At 56.4% G+C, this 14,849-nt stretch overlaps 1 long non-coding RNA gene across 1 annotated transcript; it reads left to right on the top strand.

Annotated features, from left to right (window-relative positions):
* Positions 1–1,192: 1,192 nt before the first annotated feature.
* LOC137231464 (uncharacterized) lies at positions 1,193–11,842 on the top strand. The gene is made up of 4 exons (XR_010946554.1): positions 1,193–1,695; positions 2,982–3,333; positions 4,176–4,257; positions 4,989–11,842. It is a non-coding gene; the product is annotated as an uncharacterized lncRNA (long non-coding RNA).
* Positions 11,843–14,849: the final 3,007 nt, after the last annotated feature.

Raw genomic sequence — 14,849 nt, 5'->3', positions numbered from 1 at the left:
GCCTCGGCCACTGTGGCATAGTTGAGTGGACGCTGCACCCGCCCCAGAAAAGCACGAGATCCCGAGGGGGGCCTGGGAATAAACTCACGGTTTATCTGAGAAAGCCGTCAGTGTTGACCAAGGGAAGGGCTCTGATAATAGTTTCTTAACTCCAAACCCGCCACTCCCATAAACGTCCAGCCTGAAGCAGGCTTGGTCGCAAAGAAGAAAGTTCCAGAACACTTGCAGGCGTCCCGATGCTTTGACTCGGCGTGGGTCGAGAACAGGGCCCGCGACCTTTCCTCTGAGAAGGATCTGAGAGCAAATGTCTTTCCTCTGTTGAGGCTGCTCATCCCTTTGCTGTAGCCAAGCGGCCACAGACAAGACAAGACACGCCGCGTGGGTGTTCTGTGAAGACGTCACAGAAGCAGTGACTGTGGGGCCGCATCTGGCCCGGGGCCGTGGCTGGCCGGCTCCCGGCCCAGGAGAGCCAGAGTACTCGGGGCTCTGCCTCTTCCCGGGGACTTTGCCCTCCAGCTAGGCTCCTGGATGGGACAGGCCGGGGAGGCCCGCTCTCTGCCCTTTTCCCAGCCCCTGCCCACGCTCCTCCGCACTGAATCCACAGCTCCTCTTTCCCTGGGGCCCTCAGAGCACGGGTGGGCTGGCCAGGCCGGGCCGGGCTCCACGCCCGCAGAAGGGCCCTGTCTTTCGGGTGACCCGAGCGGCTGAACTAGTCACTGAAATGCCCCTATTCTCCTCCAAGCCTAGATTTCACGGGACGCACTTCTGAAACGTGAGGCACGCCCTCCACAAACCAGATCCCGGGTCTCCCGGGTACCGACGAGCATATTCTAACCTTACACAAATGTGACAATGCAGTGATCTGAGTTAGGGATGCCCGGGAAAGGGAAATAGTTACTCACTGATTCTAAGCCTCCGCTCACGTTGGTCACCTGCATGCGTGTTTTTAGTTGGTAAGCGATGTGTTTGGAAGTTGACATCGTTTTCACACCACCTTTGCTCTATCGCATGTTCAGGACACCAGGAGGCAAAGGGACATGAACTCTGACTCTGCACATGTCCTCCTGACAGGGGAGCAGAAGGAAGCCCCGTCCGCCACGTAGCAGCCTTGGGAGAACTACTGAAGAGAGGCGCTTGGAACAAGCAACGTCCAAGTTCCTCCTCTGCGGGTGCGTCCGGGGTGAGGGGTACAATCCCCCCGGGCGTGTGTGAACTGCAGACGCTGGGCGGGGGTGGGCGTCCTCCGGGACCAGCAGGAAGCCATCGGGCTCCTCTCCCCTCCCTCCTGCGCCGGCCTGTTCCCTCCCGTCTGACCTGGACGTGCCCACAGTGTCCACGTTCCTTGCAAACCAGCCTCCTCTGCTTACCTGTCAGTGCGGAGGTTCCCAGTGGCCACCCCTGGAAAAGAGGCTCATCCCAGCATCCCCGCATCTCAGGAAGGCCCTACGAAGTCGCCACTAACCGGCCCCTGGATGGAGCTGCGGTGTCTGTGGCCACACGTCACGTTCTGGGGGGAGAAGGGAATTGGCCGGTCCTGAGCCGGCATCCACCACCATCCAGCCGGTGTGGGAACGGTGGGGACCATCCTGAGATCAGTGCGGCTGTTTCCAGAGGAGGTCTGGGCACCCCAAACCGTGCCTCTCCGGAGCATCCTCTCGCCTATACACCTGGCTCCTGAAACAACAAGGTATCCAGGTAAACAGTGACCTCGGTCACGTCAGAGCCCGTACAACGTACTGGGTCCCTGGTTCCGTTCAAGGGGAGGGATCCTCGGACCCCGTGTGCTGGGTGCTGTCCCAGCAGAGGGTGGGGCGCTCTGGGCCCCTCCAGGTCCAGCTCAACCCGGTGCCCGCGCGCTGTCACTGAGTCACAAAGGTGCAGGGTGGGGCTTTGACTGGCTGAAGATAACTGGCCTGCTCCTATCACGTAAGTTTAAACATTGCCATAATCACCTTCTCCACCAGAAAGCTCGGCAGGAAGAAACACTTCAGCCCTCAAGGCTCCACCCTGCCCTGGGTGACCCTCTGTCCTGTGTGCCGGGGACCATCCCAGTCTTCGCACTAAGAGCCCCACGTCAGCGGCAAGCCGGACGGCTGGTCACCCTGCCTACATCCAGCCACACACGGTGTAGCTGGGAGTGGCCGTTCCGCTTCTCCTCCAGGTGTGGGAACCAGCGCCAAGTGTGGTCTTGGAAGCAGCCTCAGGGCCGCAGGTTCCCGAGGGGGGCTGGCTGTCCCCCTGCCTCTTTCCCCAGCAGGGGCAGCTCCTTCTCTGCTTCCCAGAGGCCGGGCCCCGCAAGGACTTAGATTCTGGGCACCAGGGCTGAGTTCTGCCCCCCTGGCCGGGCACTGGTGCTCGCAGGACCCCCCTCCCGGGGTTAGAGCTGGGGTGCTGCCCCAAACAGCCAGCCGACCCCCAGAGGCGCCTGCGGGTCTGGAGGGGATGCTGGGGTCACAGCCTCCACCACTGACGTCACCATATGGGGGACACCCCGGGACCTGGTTTTATAAGAAAATGTACTCACTTCCCCCTCCAGGGAAAGCGTGTATCCCGAGACACAGGACTTGTCTTTCTTTGAATAAATGGGTGTGTCCTCAGGGCCAAGGGCAGTGCGCAGCACTTAGGAGGCTCCTAATCAGCGAGCGCAGATGGGTCAGAGGGCCCTGGTCCGTCCAGGCCCGTCCCAGCCCCCTGGTGACTGGAGGGCAAGCCCGCGTCTGCAGGGCTCTTGGGGTCGAGACTCTCTGCCTCTGGCGCAGGGTGACTCCAGAGTGTCCTGCCAGGGGACGGCAGTGCCTCCTCTTGGACAGCCTAGGGGAGAGGTGCCTGAAAGCACCGCTCTGCGGGTCCGCTCCGACTGGGGCGGTTAGACGCGGCTTCCAGGTGACACCCCGCTCTTCCGCTCCGTGCCCTCCGCTGCCTGAAGCTGGGGGCTCCGATGGTGACACCTGCTGCCAGACACAGCTACTCCCCCTTCTCAGCACACAGGTTACTGAGCACCTGCTGTGTGCAGGCCGTCTGAGCCCTGAGATGTCGCCTGGACCCCGCGAGCCCATCGACAGCCTTCTGGTCAAGGCCCAGCTCACGTCGCTTCCCGGCTGGGAAAGAGCCCGGCCCCTCCAAACCCCGAGGTGCCTGTCCACGCTGCTCACGGGTGTGCCCAAGAGCCCACGTGCCGGACCCGGCGGGTGGCCTCTGGTGGCTCTGACGGGGCACACGACGGAGTACACGGCCCCAGACCTCTGGCGGCTCTGACGGAGCCCACGACGGAGCACACGGCCCCAGACCTCTGGTGGCTCTGACGGAGCACACGACGGAGCACATGGCCCCAGAGTGCGTCTGTTTGCCTGGGCTTCCCTTGCCCTTTTTAGAGGAAGAAACAGAAATGTTATGGTGAACAGGCTTCCTGAGCCCGGGGCGGTGTGGGGGCGGGCGCCCAGGAAGGGGGAAAGTCCTGGGGGCTGGGCCGCTGTTCCCGCGGAGCCTGAGGCCTGGTGCCCATCAGGCGGACCAGGCGGCAGCTGCGTTCCGGCTCCGGGTCTGGCTCTTGCCCCTAATCCTGGTGCTCTCTGGAGTCCGGCTGCTGCCCGCTGCCCCTGGACTGTCTGGGGGGCTTGATTTCTTGGGGTGTCACCAGCTGCACAAGGAGGCAGCTTTGGGGCCAGGGGTGCCGGGGTGTGGACTCCCAGTGCAAAGATGGCACAGTCCTGGGGGGCCATCCTGAGCACACTGCACGGCTGCCAGCATCTGAAGGATAAGCCCAGAGCGAGGGCAGGGGCCTGGGGACCAGTTTCATCGGGCTGTGTGGGCCCCGGGAGGTGAGGCGGGAACCCCAGAAAGGAGAGCCTGCAGGCGGGAGGCCTGGCCTCGACGCGCCCTTTGGACGGCAGAGCAGACGCTCCGGGACCCTGCAGACCATGCCCCACCCTGGCTCCCAAACTTCTGAGCGGGTCCCTGGGAGGCCCAGCTGTGAGGGGGGTGTCCCGGGGCTGAGGTGCCCGTCCCTGTCACTGTCCACACTGGCTCCTCCATGTGACATGTGACAGAGGGGCTTGAGCCAACAGATCCGAGCGATTTATCTTTTGAAAAATGGAAAAGAGGGAAAACGCAAGTCACCGCCACTGGGCACAGGGACACTGGCGCTCGTTACGTTTGTCTCTGGTTTATCATCACAGGCCGGGCCGCCGAGGATCCACCAGGTCAGCATCCAGGTCCTGCGTGACTGGGGAGAGTCCTGCTCTCACCTTTCCGGGACAGGTCAGTGTCACCGCCCAAGAACGTCGGCCCCCGAAGGGAAGGAGGCCGCGTCTAGAGGCTCCTATGGGGACGCGGCATTTAAAATTCCCTGCAAAGTGCCGCATAAGCACCCAGAAACTAGCCCTTCAGTTCAGCGCTGGATGTTGGGAAATGCAGTGCAAGCACCTTCGCTCACCTTTGAGACACTCTGTGCCCAGGTGGGAGGTGGGCTGCCGTCTGACTGAGCACGTGGACACACGCGTGCCCCCAGAGGGAGGGACCGTGGCTGCCCGGCCCTCGGGCGGGGTGGGCGGTCTGCTTGCTCCCTCCCATCCTCACGTCTGATGCGTCCAGCGCATTTGCCTCCATGTAAATCCCGTGCCACGTGGTGACGTGGCTGTGACCACAGACACGCCACGAAGCCCATCCGTGCAAGAACACGGAACGGCCTCGCTTGTGAGTAGACTTCTGCACTGGAGAAAGAAACCCTCCCAGGAGGAGGGGTGCTCTGGGCTGGGGGGGCGGGTGGGACGCCTCCTCAGGACCGGTGGAGCCCTTTCCAGAGCGTTCCACACACAGACCACTACGGCTAAGTAGACAGGAGAATGCAGGAAGGCATGTCCTGTCCCAAAGGGCCGACTTCGGGGTTCCTGGGTTTCGCTGTTAGCTCAAGTTAGTTGTGTTTCCAAGGAAGTTATGACGGAGACATCTTCCTCTGTGAGTCTCTCTGTCTGTCTTTGTTTCACCTTCAGGACGTTTTCCTTCTGCTCGTCCAGCTTTACCAGCTACTGACCCTGACGGACGGAGGATAGAGGGAGAATCAGCCACACACGCACACACACACCCCCCAAAACTGGATGCACACGCCGTGGGTAGTGAGGGATTCTCCCCAAAGTTGCGGCATCTTCCACAGCCCCACGCTTGTCTGTCCTTCCAGCTGTAGACGACACGTCTGTCTCCTCTGCCCTCCAGCTGGACGAGCAGGGGCTTTAGGCCAACATTGCTCTGGACCAGCCTTGAGCCTCCTGCCAGAGGAGGCCAGCCTGCCCGCCCTCTGTGGCCGAGTGAGTGTCTCCCACGTGGATGGGACCCTGGAATCGGACTCCTGCCCCAGCATCTTACAGCCTGCCGCTAAGCGATGGGGAAATCATTTATTTAAGCTACGAAGTGAGGTGCCGATGTGAGGGTCCAGCTGCTGTCTGTGTAGCGTCTTTACTTCCCTGGCACTTGGGAACCTCGCAGGGCTCTCACGCTCTGCCTGAGCCACAGGGCTCCTGCCCTGTCCCCGCAGTACAGCACTGCGCACATCACCGTCCTGACCGAATCCACCTCCGGGAACAGTGGCCGGGAGATGCCCTGCTGTGTCCGTGTCCGTGACCGGCGCTTGGCCTTGGCCAGGACCAGACTCAGGACTCAGGGCGGGCTCTCCCTGGTCACCTGGGAGGAACTTACCCTGTTAGCTTATGGCTTTAAGGGCTTTCGTTGCGCTTTTTACCGCTGAATGCATTTTTAAGATAACAGGCTAGCCTGCATTTAGAGAGCTTTCTGAGGGTGGCTGTGTAAATTAAGAGGGATAAATCATTGCAAGTTATCATTTAACGGCTCTGGAAGGAGCCTGGCCTCTGCTGGGACGGCAGGCCCAGGCCTGTCCCCTTGGAACTAACTGCCTGCCTGGGAAGCATCAGATCAGGAGGCGTGAAGAGGTGCTTTGGAACATGTATTCTCTTCAGACTCCCCTTTGCCCTGTAGTTTGTTCCACTCCACGTGAAACGCTGGGGGACGCCCAGGGCCGGGAAGCAGAGGCCACGTCTGCAGGCTGAGAATATGCTGCCGTCCCCTGGCTCCCTGTCCATCCAGGTGATGGTGGCGGCAAGAGCAGCTCCTCTGAACCTGGAATTTGCTATTTCCTTGAGAAAGTTGACGGGGTAGCTCCCTGCACCCTCGCTGTGTGAATGGGGCTGGTGGCCCCCTGGCCACCACGTCGGGTGGTCCTGACCCGGTGGTGTCATTGTTTGCTCCTGTCTCTTTGGTGTCAATCTTATCTCCCCAGTTTCCTTGAGGATAAGAGTCATGAGGAACTCTTGTGGATTATTTAGCAAGTCCTCTGAAGGTGATCCGTGGTGAATCGATGGGTGACCAGACATCGATAAAACCCGTATCTTTGTGTTTCTGGTCAAGATTTTGTCCACTCAGTGCAGATGTGGAATCACCCCTGGACGGGAAGCCACCAGGGGGCTGGAATTCCTGCACGCTCTGGTCACTCCTCAATTAAGGACGGACTCAGAGTCAGACTCTAGGGGGTGCCCGACCTCGTGGGGCCCTCGGGCGAGCATGTCACCAACTGGTGACCCTGCTCCCATCCTAACTAGGGCGTAACCATGGGAAGTGCCTCCCCAGGGCCCGGCCCAAAGTGGGTGCACTGCATGCTGGGAGCTGGAGCACTGCATGCTGGGAGTTGTAGGGCTGTCATCCTGCCACCCCATCTTCTCCTTCTTTTTCATTCTGAAGCCTGCTTACACAACCCCACCCAGCAATTTCCTCTCCGTTTACCTGCCTTTATCTCTAGCAACTTGTTCCCATCCGTCGAGCCAAGGAGCAGCCTCCTCTCACAGGGCTCTGCCCGCAGCCTCCCTGGTCCCTCTTCTGCAGGGACACCACAAATGGGCGTGGCTCCCCTTTGATCCTCTCCTTGGTTCGAACCTGTTTTCAGATTGCGTCTCCCAGCAGACGTCTGTGCTTCATCACTTCCTTTGCCCCCCCTGTGGCCTCCCACCCATCCTCCGTCTGACTCTCTGCCCAGGGACACTCCAGGGCAGCGGCTGCCACCTGTAAGCCAACATCAGCTCACAGTGTGCGGCTGAAAAGACAAGTCAGATGAGGCCAGAGAACGTCCGGGACTCGGGCAGCTGGCTCTCCCGGAAGCCAGAGGCCAGGCCGCTCGGGGTCTGTACTGAGGGCGGGACGGAGGGAGGTAGTGGAGGTGGCACTGGCAGGTGTGACCGGCTCTCCAGTCGCCACCACCCCGCATGGGCCTCCCTGCCCAGGACCTGGAAGCATCAGCTCTGTGACAGAGCGAGGAGAGCTGAGCATGAAGGTGGAGAAGCTCAGGCTGGGTTCGGAGCGCGAGCGCTGCCCGGCTGTGCACTGGCCCCCAGCCTGGACCCGCTTCCTTTACAGGGTGACTGAGAGCAAGTGGCCGGAGCGCGGACAAAAGTGCTTGGTGACGTGGGCCGCCCTCGTGGGTCCCTGCGTGGTCGCACCAGCGTCTGTCCTTACGCCCCCTTCTCTGACCCCTGCGTGTCACAACTCTGTTCACGGGCCTTGGAGGCCGAGCGCTCTTGCTGTGCGGGTGGCCCGCTGGGAGGAGGGTGAGGCCCGCGAGGGACCGGCTCTCCTGCCGCAGGGCTCGCGGGTGGCTCCTGCACGTCGGCCCTTGCCGCCAGCTCCCACTGCAAAGGGACTCCCACACCCACATGCCGCCGCAGCTGGCACGGCCCCAGCATCAACAGAGGGTGCGTTTGCCTTGTTAATCACCGGTACGAGAACACACGGCCTCTGTCTCTGTTGTTCTGTGCCTCGTTCACACCCTGTATAACTTTACACTGTTCCTACAGCCCTGACATGCCCTAAGCTACAACTGACATTGATTCGCTGACTTATAAAGTGTGTTATCTGCTCTCCGTGTCTGCACGGAGTTCCCGGAGAGCTGCCCGGGCGGTGACTCAGGATGGGAGAGCGGTGCAGGGGAAGGTCAGACGCGGGTGAGGGCCAGTGACTTAGGGGCTCCTGCCGGACCACGTGTGGGCCCAGCCCTCTTGTGGTTTCTGTGGGAGCCACTCATGGCAATTTCTAGCTAAATCCCAGCCTTTGTTTCCTACGTCAGATGAATTCCATTAGAATTAGGTGATTCTATGTCTCCTTTATAAGACAAGCCCTTCACACGGGAGTCATGACAGCACGCTCGACAAAAACACACGTGGTCTGGAGACAGTCCCTGCAGAGCTGGAACTCCTGCAGACGGGAACGTCTGTTGGTGAAAAGGCAGCTACGTCACCACGAGCACACAAGGTCCTTGAGAAGAAGTCCAGCGTGAAGGGTCTCTGAGCCTGCGTGTGTCAGTGTAGGAGTCAGATGTCGGCTGAAGAAAATAAAACCATGTGACGTATGTGCAGAAAAGTTTTTAAAGTTCTTAAGTTTAAAAATGCAGCACAATTTGCTAAATTTCTCATTGAAACTAATGTTTGTAACTTCTCTTTGAGTTAAAGGTTTTGGTGACAACTCACTTCCTTAATTGCAAGTCGTGTCTCACCCGCCCAGTTAACACGTCTGAGAGGTGGCATTTCCCAGCCACCGTGCAGGTGGCCTGGGCCCGGAAAATGGGAGCAAATGGGCCCTGGGTCCTTTCCAGGCTGAGGCAGCTCAGGCTCCTGGGCCAGCCCTTCATGTCCTCTCCCGTGAGCTCGGGGGTCGTGCCCTCCAGGTAGCACCACCGTCAGAGGAAGGAACTGTGATGTGGAAAAGGAATAAACTGCTATCATGTTGGTAAGACTTGGGGGCTTATTTGTTACTGCAGCGTAGCTGAGTCTGTCCTATCTAATACACACATTCAAGGTAAACAGAATTTTTCTACATGCTTTTGAGGACCACAGATTGGAGAGGAAAGTATTCTGTTAACATCAGAATAGTGTTCAAATTAAAACTTCTGCCCTTCCTTTTGCTTCCATTTTCTATTTTATGTGAAAATATGCACTGGAGGGGACCAAGGAGGCAGCCAGTGTGGTGGGGTCAGGACACTTGTTCCTCAGCCCACGAGGTCATTGGTTTTACATCCAGATCTGGAGGGTGAGAGGGGTAGGGTGGGGATCTGGGTGGGGGGTTTGTCTGTAAGCCATCCCCACCCCCTACTGACAACTCTTCTCTAGAACAATCACTGCTTTCAAGAGTTTCCCATCTACCACTGAAACTAAAATAAACAGAATTTATATCTCAGGAATTCTATGACAATGATTATAAAATGTTTCATATTATAATATTAGCTTTTATAATGATTATAAAGTGTTTCAGATTTAATATTAGCTTTCTCAGTGGAAAAATATGTATTTTAAAGGTAAAAGCATCTAATTACAGATAAAGATATAGGTATAGAAATATAAAAGAACTGATAAAAGAACTGATGAAGTGGGGCTGGTGGAGTCCCAGGGGAAGAGTTAGCAGGGGTCCTTCTCAGCCACCCCCAGACCCACCGCCTTCCTGGGGCCGACATGGAACCTCTTTCTCTTTAGCCCTTTCTGAGTCTGGGTCTCTGGAGAAAAAGAAAAGAAAAAAGCGTGTCTCCACTGAGTAGTGAAATGGGAAAACTGAACAGGAAACGAAGAGAGAGAAACCCGTGTCGACTCCTCCCACCAAAGCATCGGGAGGAAAACACCTTTCCTTCTATTACGACGGGTCGGGCCTGGCCTGGCCTTTCCTTCTTTGAGCACGTATAGCAACAAAGGCAATTCTCTGCTGCGTCGGGGAGATTTTGTTTGCTTTCTGTGTACGGTTCACAAAAGCAGGTTTGGCTTTTTTAATTATGGTCAGATACACATTTTAACCATTTTTAAGTGACAGGTCAGTGGTGTTAAGCGCATTCGTAATGTGGTGCAGCCACCCCACCATCCGTCTCCAAAGCGTTTTCATCTTGCAAAGCTGAAACTCTAACCCCATTAAACACAAAGGCCCCACCCTCACCAGCCCCTGGAAACCACAGTCCTACTCTCTGCCTCTGTGACTCTGACTCCTTCATGGACCTCATATTAGTGGAGTCCTGCTTTTCTGGACGATTTGTCCTCTCTGACTGGATTCGTTCATGAGCATCATGTCCTCAGGGTTCACCCTTGTTGTAGCCTCTGCCAGGATTTCCTTCCTTTTTCAGGCTGAGTGATATTCTATTGTGTGGGTGGACCACCTTTTGTTCATCCGTCATCTGTTGTTGGACACTGGGGTAGTCTCCACTTTTAGCTGCTGTGAACCCACGTCCACAAATATCTCCTCAAGACCCTGCTTTCAGTTCTTCGGGGTCTTTGCCCAGGAGTGGGGTCACCGTATCATGCAGTGCGTCTACGTTTTTGAGAAACCGCCAGACAGTTTCCACAGCAGCTGCACCGTCTCACTTCCCACCGTCCGTGCACCAGGTTCCAAAGGGTTTTAGCTTTATCTGCTTCTTGTCCCCTGGGTCAGCAGCTCAGGGGGGCAAACACTCTGCCCTCACGTTATTCAAACCAAGAGGCTGTGTGTACTGCCGTCAGGCTGCGCTCTGTCCGCGCGCAGCACCCTGGGCGGCCCCACGGTTAGGCGTCCTGCTCGGACGTGCTCACCACACAGCATCTTCCTCTGCAGACAGGAGCCTCAGAGTGTGAGCTGGACGGAGACCATGAGGAAGGAGGACAGTACAGAGGCCCCGGCCTCAGACCTCGGCGCTGCCTGTGAGGGACCTGCAGGCGAGGGGAGCTCACGGTGACTCACAAGCTGCTGGGGCACCAACGACCGTGGGCCCCTTCGGGACCGCACGTGCCTCAGACAAGCAGGAAAGGAAAGGAAGCACACCAAGAAATTCTCCATCTTGTTTATTAGAAAACAAAAGCACAATCTTCCAGGAGACTTAATGCTCTAGCAATGGGAATTAGCGTTTTCTGATGGCAAGTGAGAGTCCCACCCTGAACCCAGCACCTGGGGAAGTCCGAGGCGCGCCGGACACGCCCTCGTGGCACCTCGGGAGGAGTGGGCAGCCGCGTACCCCGCAGGCTCGAGCCCACGGCCTCAGGCACAGAGCCCCCTCCCGCTCTGCCTTCCCACCTGCTGGCCTGTCCCTGAAGCCCACCTCCTCCCGGGGGATGTGGGGATGGAGGCTGGGCCGGGATGGGCACAGCCTATGTTTTAATTCTTCAAGTTGCTGCTCCACTCGTGGGCTTACGTGCCAACGTTGCCGAAAGCATTCGAGTCCCTGCTGGCCGGGTATTTTGAGTATCTCCTCACGTGGCAGGAGTGTCGGTGGCCGTCAGGTCCAACAAGGCCAGTGCCAGCCTGCGAAAGCGGCCGTTAGCCGGAAGGCCCAGGAGCAGGCTTTCAGCGGAGGTTGGTCGCACAATGTGATTGTCTGGGGCTTTCAAGTATTCAGATTTCCAGGCCACACTCAAGACCAATTAAAAAAAAAAAAAAAAAGATCTCTGAGCTCAGAACCCAGGCATCCATATTTTTGAAAACTCCCGGGCGAGTGAATGCACGTGGCGGTCTAAGGGTCGTCGCTCTGAGACTGCAATCACGTACCACCTGGTGATGCCTTCCAAGGTGTGCTGTGATTTTCACTTAAGGAGAAGTAGTAAATGACTTTTCCTTAAAAAATGTACATCTTTGCAGTGACAGAACTGGATGAATACAGACAAGATGTTAGCAAGAGTGATCTTTACATAGCAGTGTGGGCTGGTGGTTGATTTTCTTCTGTTTTGGTTTGCTTCTTTATATATTCAAAAGCCCCTCAGCAGTGAACCTCTAGTCATTGGGAATAAAAATAATACTTATGAATAACTAATTTCAGATTTGCCATGAAGGAGAGACCATGTCATTTGAAGCCAGGAGCGTCGTCCTAGGATCTGGAGGGACCAGTGTGACATGGGTCCCTGCGGTCGGGTGTGGATGCCCCCTAACCCCCGTATGGACCCGTGTGGGAGAACGGTGGGCTCGCCACCCTAAACACCAATGAGGACCCCCAGCGAGGCGGGGCCCCTGCTTCCAAATTTGGCCGTGACCTCCCGGGTGGCCCACGGGAGGTCGTGGCCCCAACCTCCTTGCCAGTCCCTCCCCAGGGAGCGTTTGCGGGGATGACATTAGAAAGCGTTTCCTAAGGAAGGAAACTGTCAAAGGCAAACGAGCTTGATCTGAAGGCCTCCTCCAGCTGCGGAACAGGGAGGGATGCACATCCCGGTGGGTGGGGCGGGGGGTTCAAAGCCAAGTTAAAATTAAGTCCTATCAGGATAACCCCTTACCCACCGCCAGACACCCTGACACGGCAGGGACACGGAAGAGAATTACCTGAACCTCCCCGGCATATCTGTTCCCTACTGCCCCCCCATCTCACAGGCCAGCCCTCGTCAACCGGGGGCAAGGTTGGCAGTTGACACCGGCCACATCTGGGGACAGGCTCGATCATCACAGTGGGAGGAGGGGTTACTGCCACCGGTGGGTTCAGCTCAGCATCCTGCAGGGCACGGGCGGTCCCCACGGTGGAGAATCACGGGGTTCAAAATGTCCCAAGTGCCAGCCGGGCGTCCCTCCACGGAAGGAAGCAGAAGAGCAGCATTCGTGTCCCTGATGTGTCTTCTGAGAAGTTTTGATGTTTGCTGACGCCTCCGGGGAGTTTCACCATCACGTCCACCACCCCACACTCAACACTGAGCCTCCCAGGCCTCAGAAGCATCTCCTGAGTCTCTTACGAGCCTTCTTACGGGGCTTTACATCTCCGATGTCATTGTTCTTCCTTTATTACCTTCATGATCTATGTTCTTCTCTTCTGTCTGATCTCATTTTCCCTCTATAAATTCTGTCATTTATTTTCTCATTTTTCTTCTGCTCCTTATGATTAGAAATCAAACCCAAACTCACAGTAAAACACCCCAGGCTCCTGAAACAGAGTTGAGAGGAATGTCCCGACTGGAGTAGGGAATGTAAGACTCATATCTAAAATTAAGCATCACATGATCACAACTTCGGTGGGTCACTGACTGCAATAGGAGACATTTTACTTTTCTTGTTGCTGCTAAGTCAGCGATCAAATCACTTTCCATGTAAGGCCACCAAGGGCAAAGGGACTTTTTGCCACAATTGAGACTTGATTCCTTGAGTGGGAGGGGAGGGGTTTCTCTCAGGATCACATGTCACTGGAGAGTTGTGAATAACTGTTTAAATTGGGGGCAAAAACGTAAAGTTTTAAAAACTCAGAAAGTGCGTAAGGATTTGCGTGAGGTTCTCTCAATTCCATCAATAAAGTCACCACGAAGGACTCCATGAAGACAGCAGTGCTCAGGTCAGGGGCGGGTTTCAAAAGAATGAACATCTGGGTTATAATCCAGCTCACAGCCCAGGACGCGCCAGTTTGTGGAGACAGAGGCAGTATAGGTTCGAGACACATGCGTGTGAAGGGGTAGATTTGTCCATCAGTGACGACATTCAGATACAAAAGCGACACACCCGTGAGAAAATGTTCTGGAACCCAACACAACTCCCTGCGTTTGGGGACTGTCTGAGCTCGACTTCACCTCAAGTCCACAAAGGCCTTCATTCTTCTCCCAACACAAAGGGGTCACGTGGCAACAGCACAAGCGCGGCGCACCGTGTCCAGGTGGGTGTGGACTGCGCTGTCCGTGTGCTGGCAGAAGCGCCACGGACTCCCGCCAGCATCTGGGCGTGACGGTGGCGGGGAGACGCCGGAAGCGACCAGGGGGCTGAGAAGGGCAAAGCTCCATCTCTTTTGCTTGCATGTGGCCGTGGACGACCAAGGACACTGACGGGAGCGCGTGGCCATGGCAGTGACTGAGTCTGTGTCTGTGTCTTCAGACGGAGGCCTCACTTAGGAGCAAAGGCAGGCCAAGACTTCCCGATGCCCGGCCTAAAAAATGACACAGAAAGCCTGGCTTGACCTACAAGGCGGTCGTCCCCTCCGGGCACTCACGGTGACCACCTGGGCACCCAACGGCACAGACGCTCCGGGTGGGTCGCCCAGATCAGCACTCGGGCGACTGGAACCAACTGCTGCTCTCCTCGCAGGCTGAGCGGTCACTTGGTTTCTCACTTTCTTTGTCTCTTTCTTCTTTCAAAATGCCCATGAAATTCCATCCTCCATTGTCACAGAAGGCTGGGGAGCATGAACGGCAAGGATATTGCAAAAGGACACCATTAAAAACATGGGAGGGGAGTCTGCGGGATAACGGATACATGTACATGTACGGCTGAGTCCCTTTGCTGTGCACCTGAAACTACCACAACACTGTTAATCGGCTATACTCCGATATAAAGTAAAAGTTAAAAAAAAAAAGAAAGAATCTTCTGGAACCCCACCCCCCAAAATATATGAGTTGCGTGTCACAGACTTAAAATCCCTCATCTTAAAAATCTATGAAAAGGGACCTCCTGGCGGTCCAGTGGTTAGGGACTTCACCTTCCAATGCAGGGGGTGAGGGTTCGATCCCTGGTCGGGGAGCTAAGATCCCACAGGCCTTGTGGCCAAAAAACCAAAACATGAAACAGAAGCAATATTGTAACAAATTCAAAAAAGACTAAAAATTGCCCACATCAAAAAAAAAAATCTTAAAAAAAAATAATCTATGAAAAGATAGGTTTCACAGCCAAGTGCAGAGGCATGAATAGAGTCCGAGCTTCAACACAGAGCGCTGCAGGGTTCACAGCATCCCGGCCCGGAGGCGAGGGGGATGGGTGTGGGGCTCGGGCGTCACCTGGCGTTACATTATCCCCCAGGGACGTGAAGTCAGGCATTTTAGGCATTTCTTGTTTTCTATTCACAAAAGAGACACTTTATTTTTTTGTCCAGTTTTACTGAGATATAATTGGCAGACAGCTCTGTA

The sequence above is a fragment of the Pseudorca crassidens genome, chromosome 10 (genome assembly GCF_039906515.1).
Source record: "Pseudorca crassidens isolate mPseCra1 chromosome 10, mPseCra1.hap1, whole genome shotgun sequence".
Taxonomy (NCBI): domain Eukaryota; kingdom Metazoa; phylum Chordata; class Mammalia; order Artiodactyla; family Delphinidae; genus Pseudorca; species Pseudorca crassidens.
The sequence above is the reverse complement of the archived record's forward strand: the minus strand, read 5'-3'. Positions and strand labels throughout refer to the sequence as shown.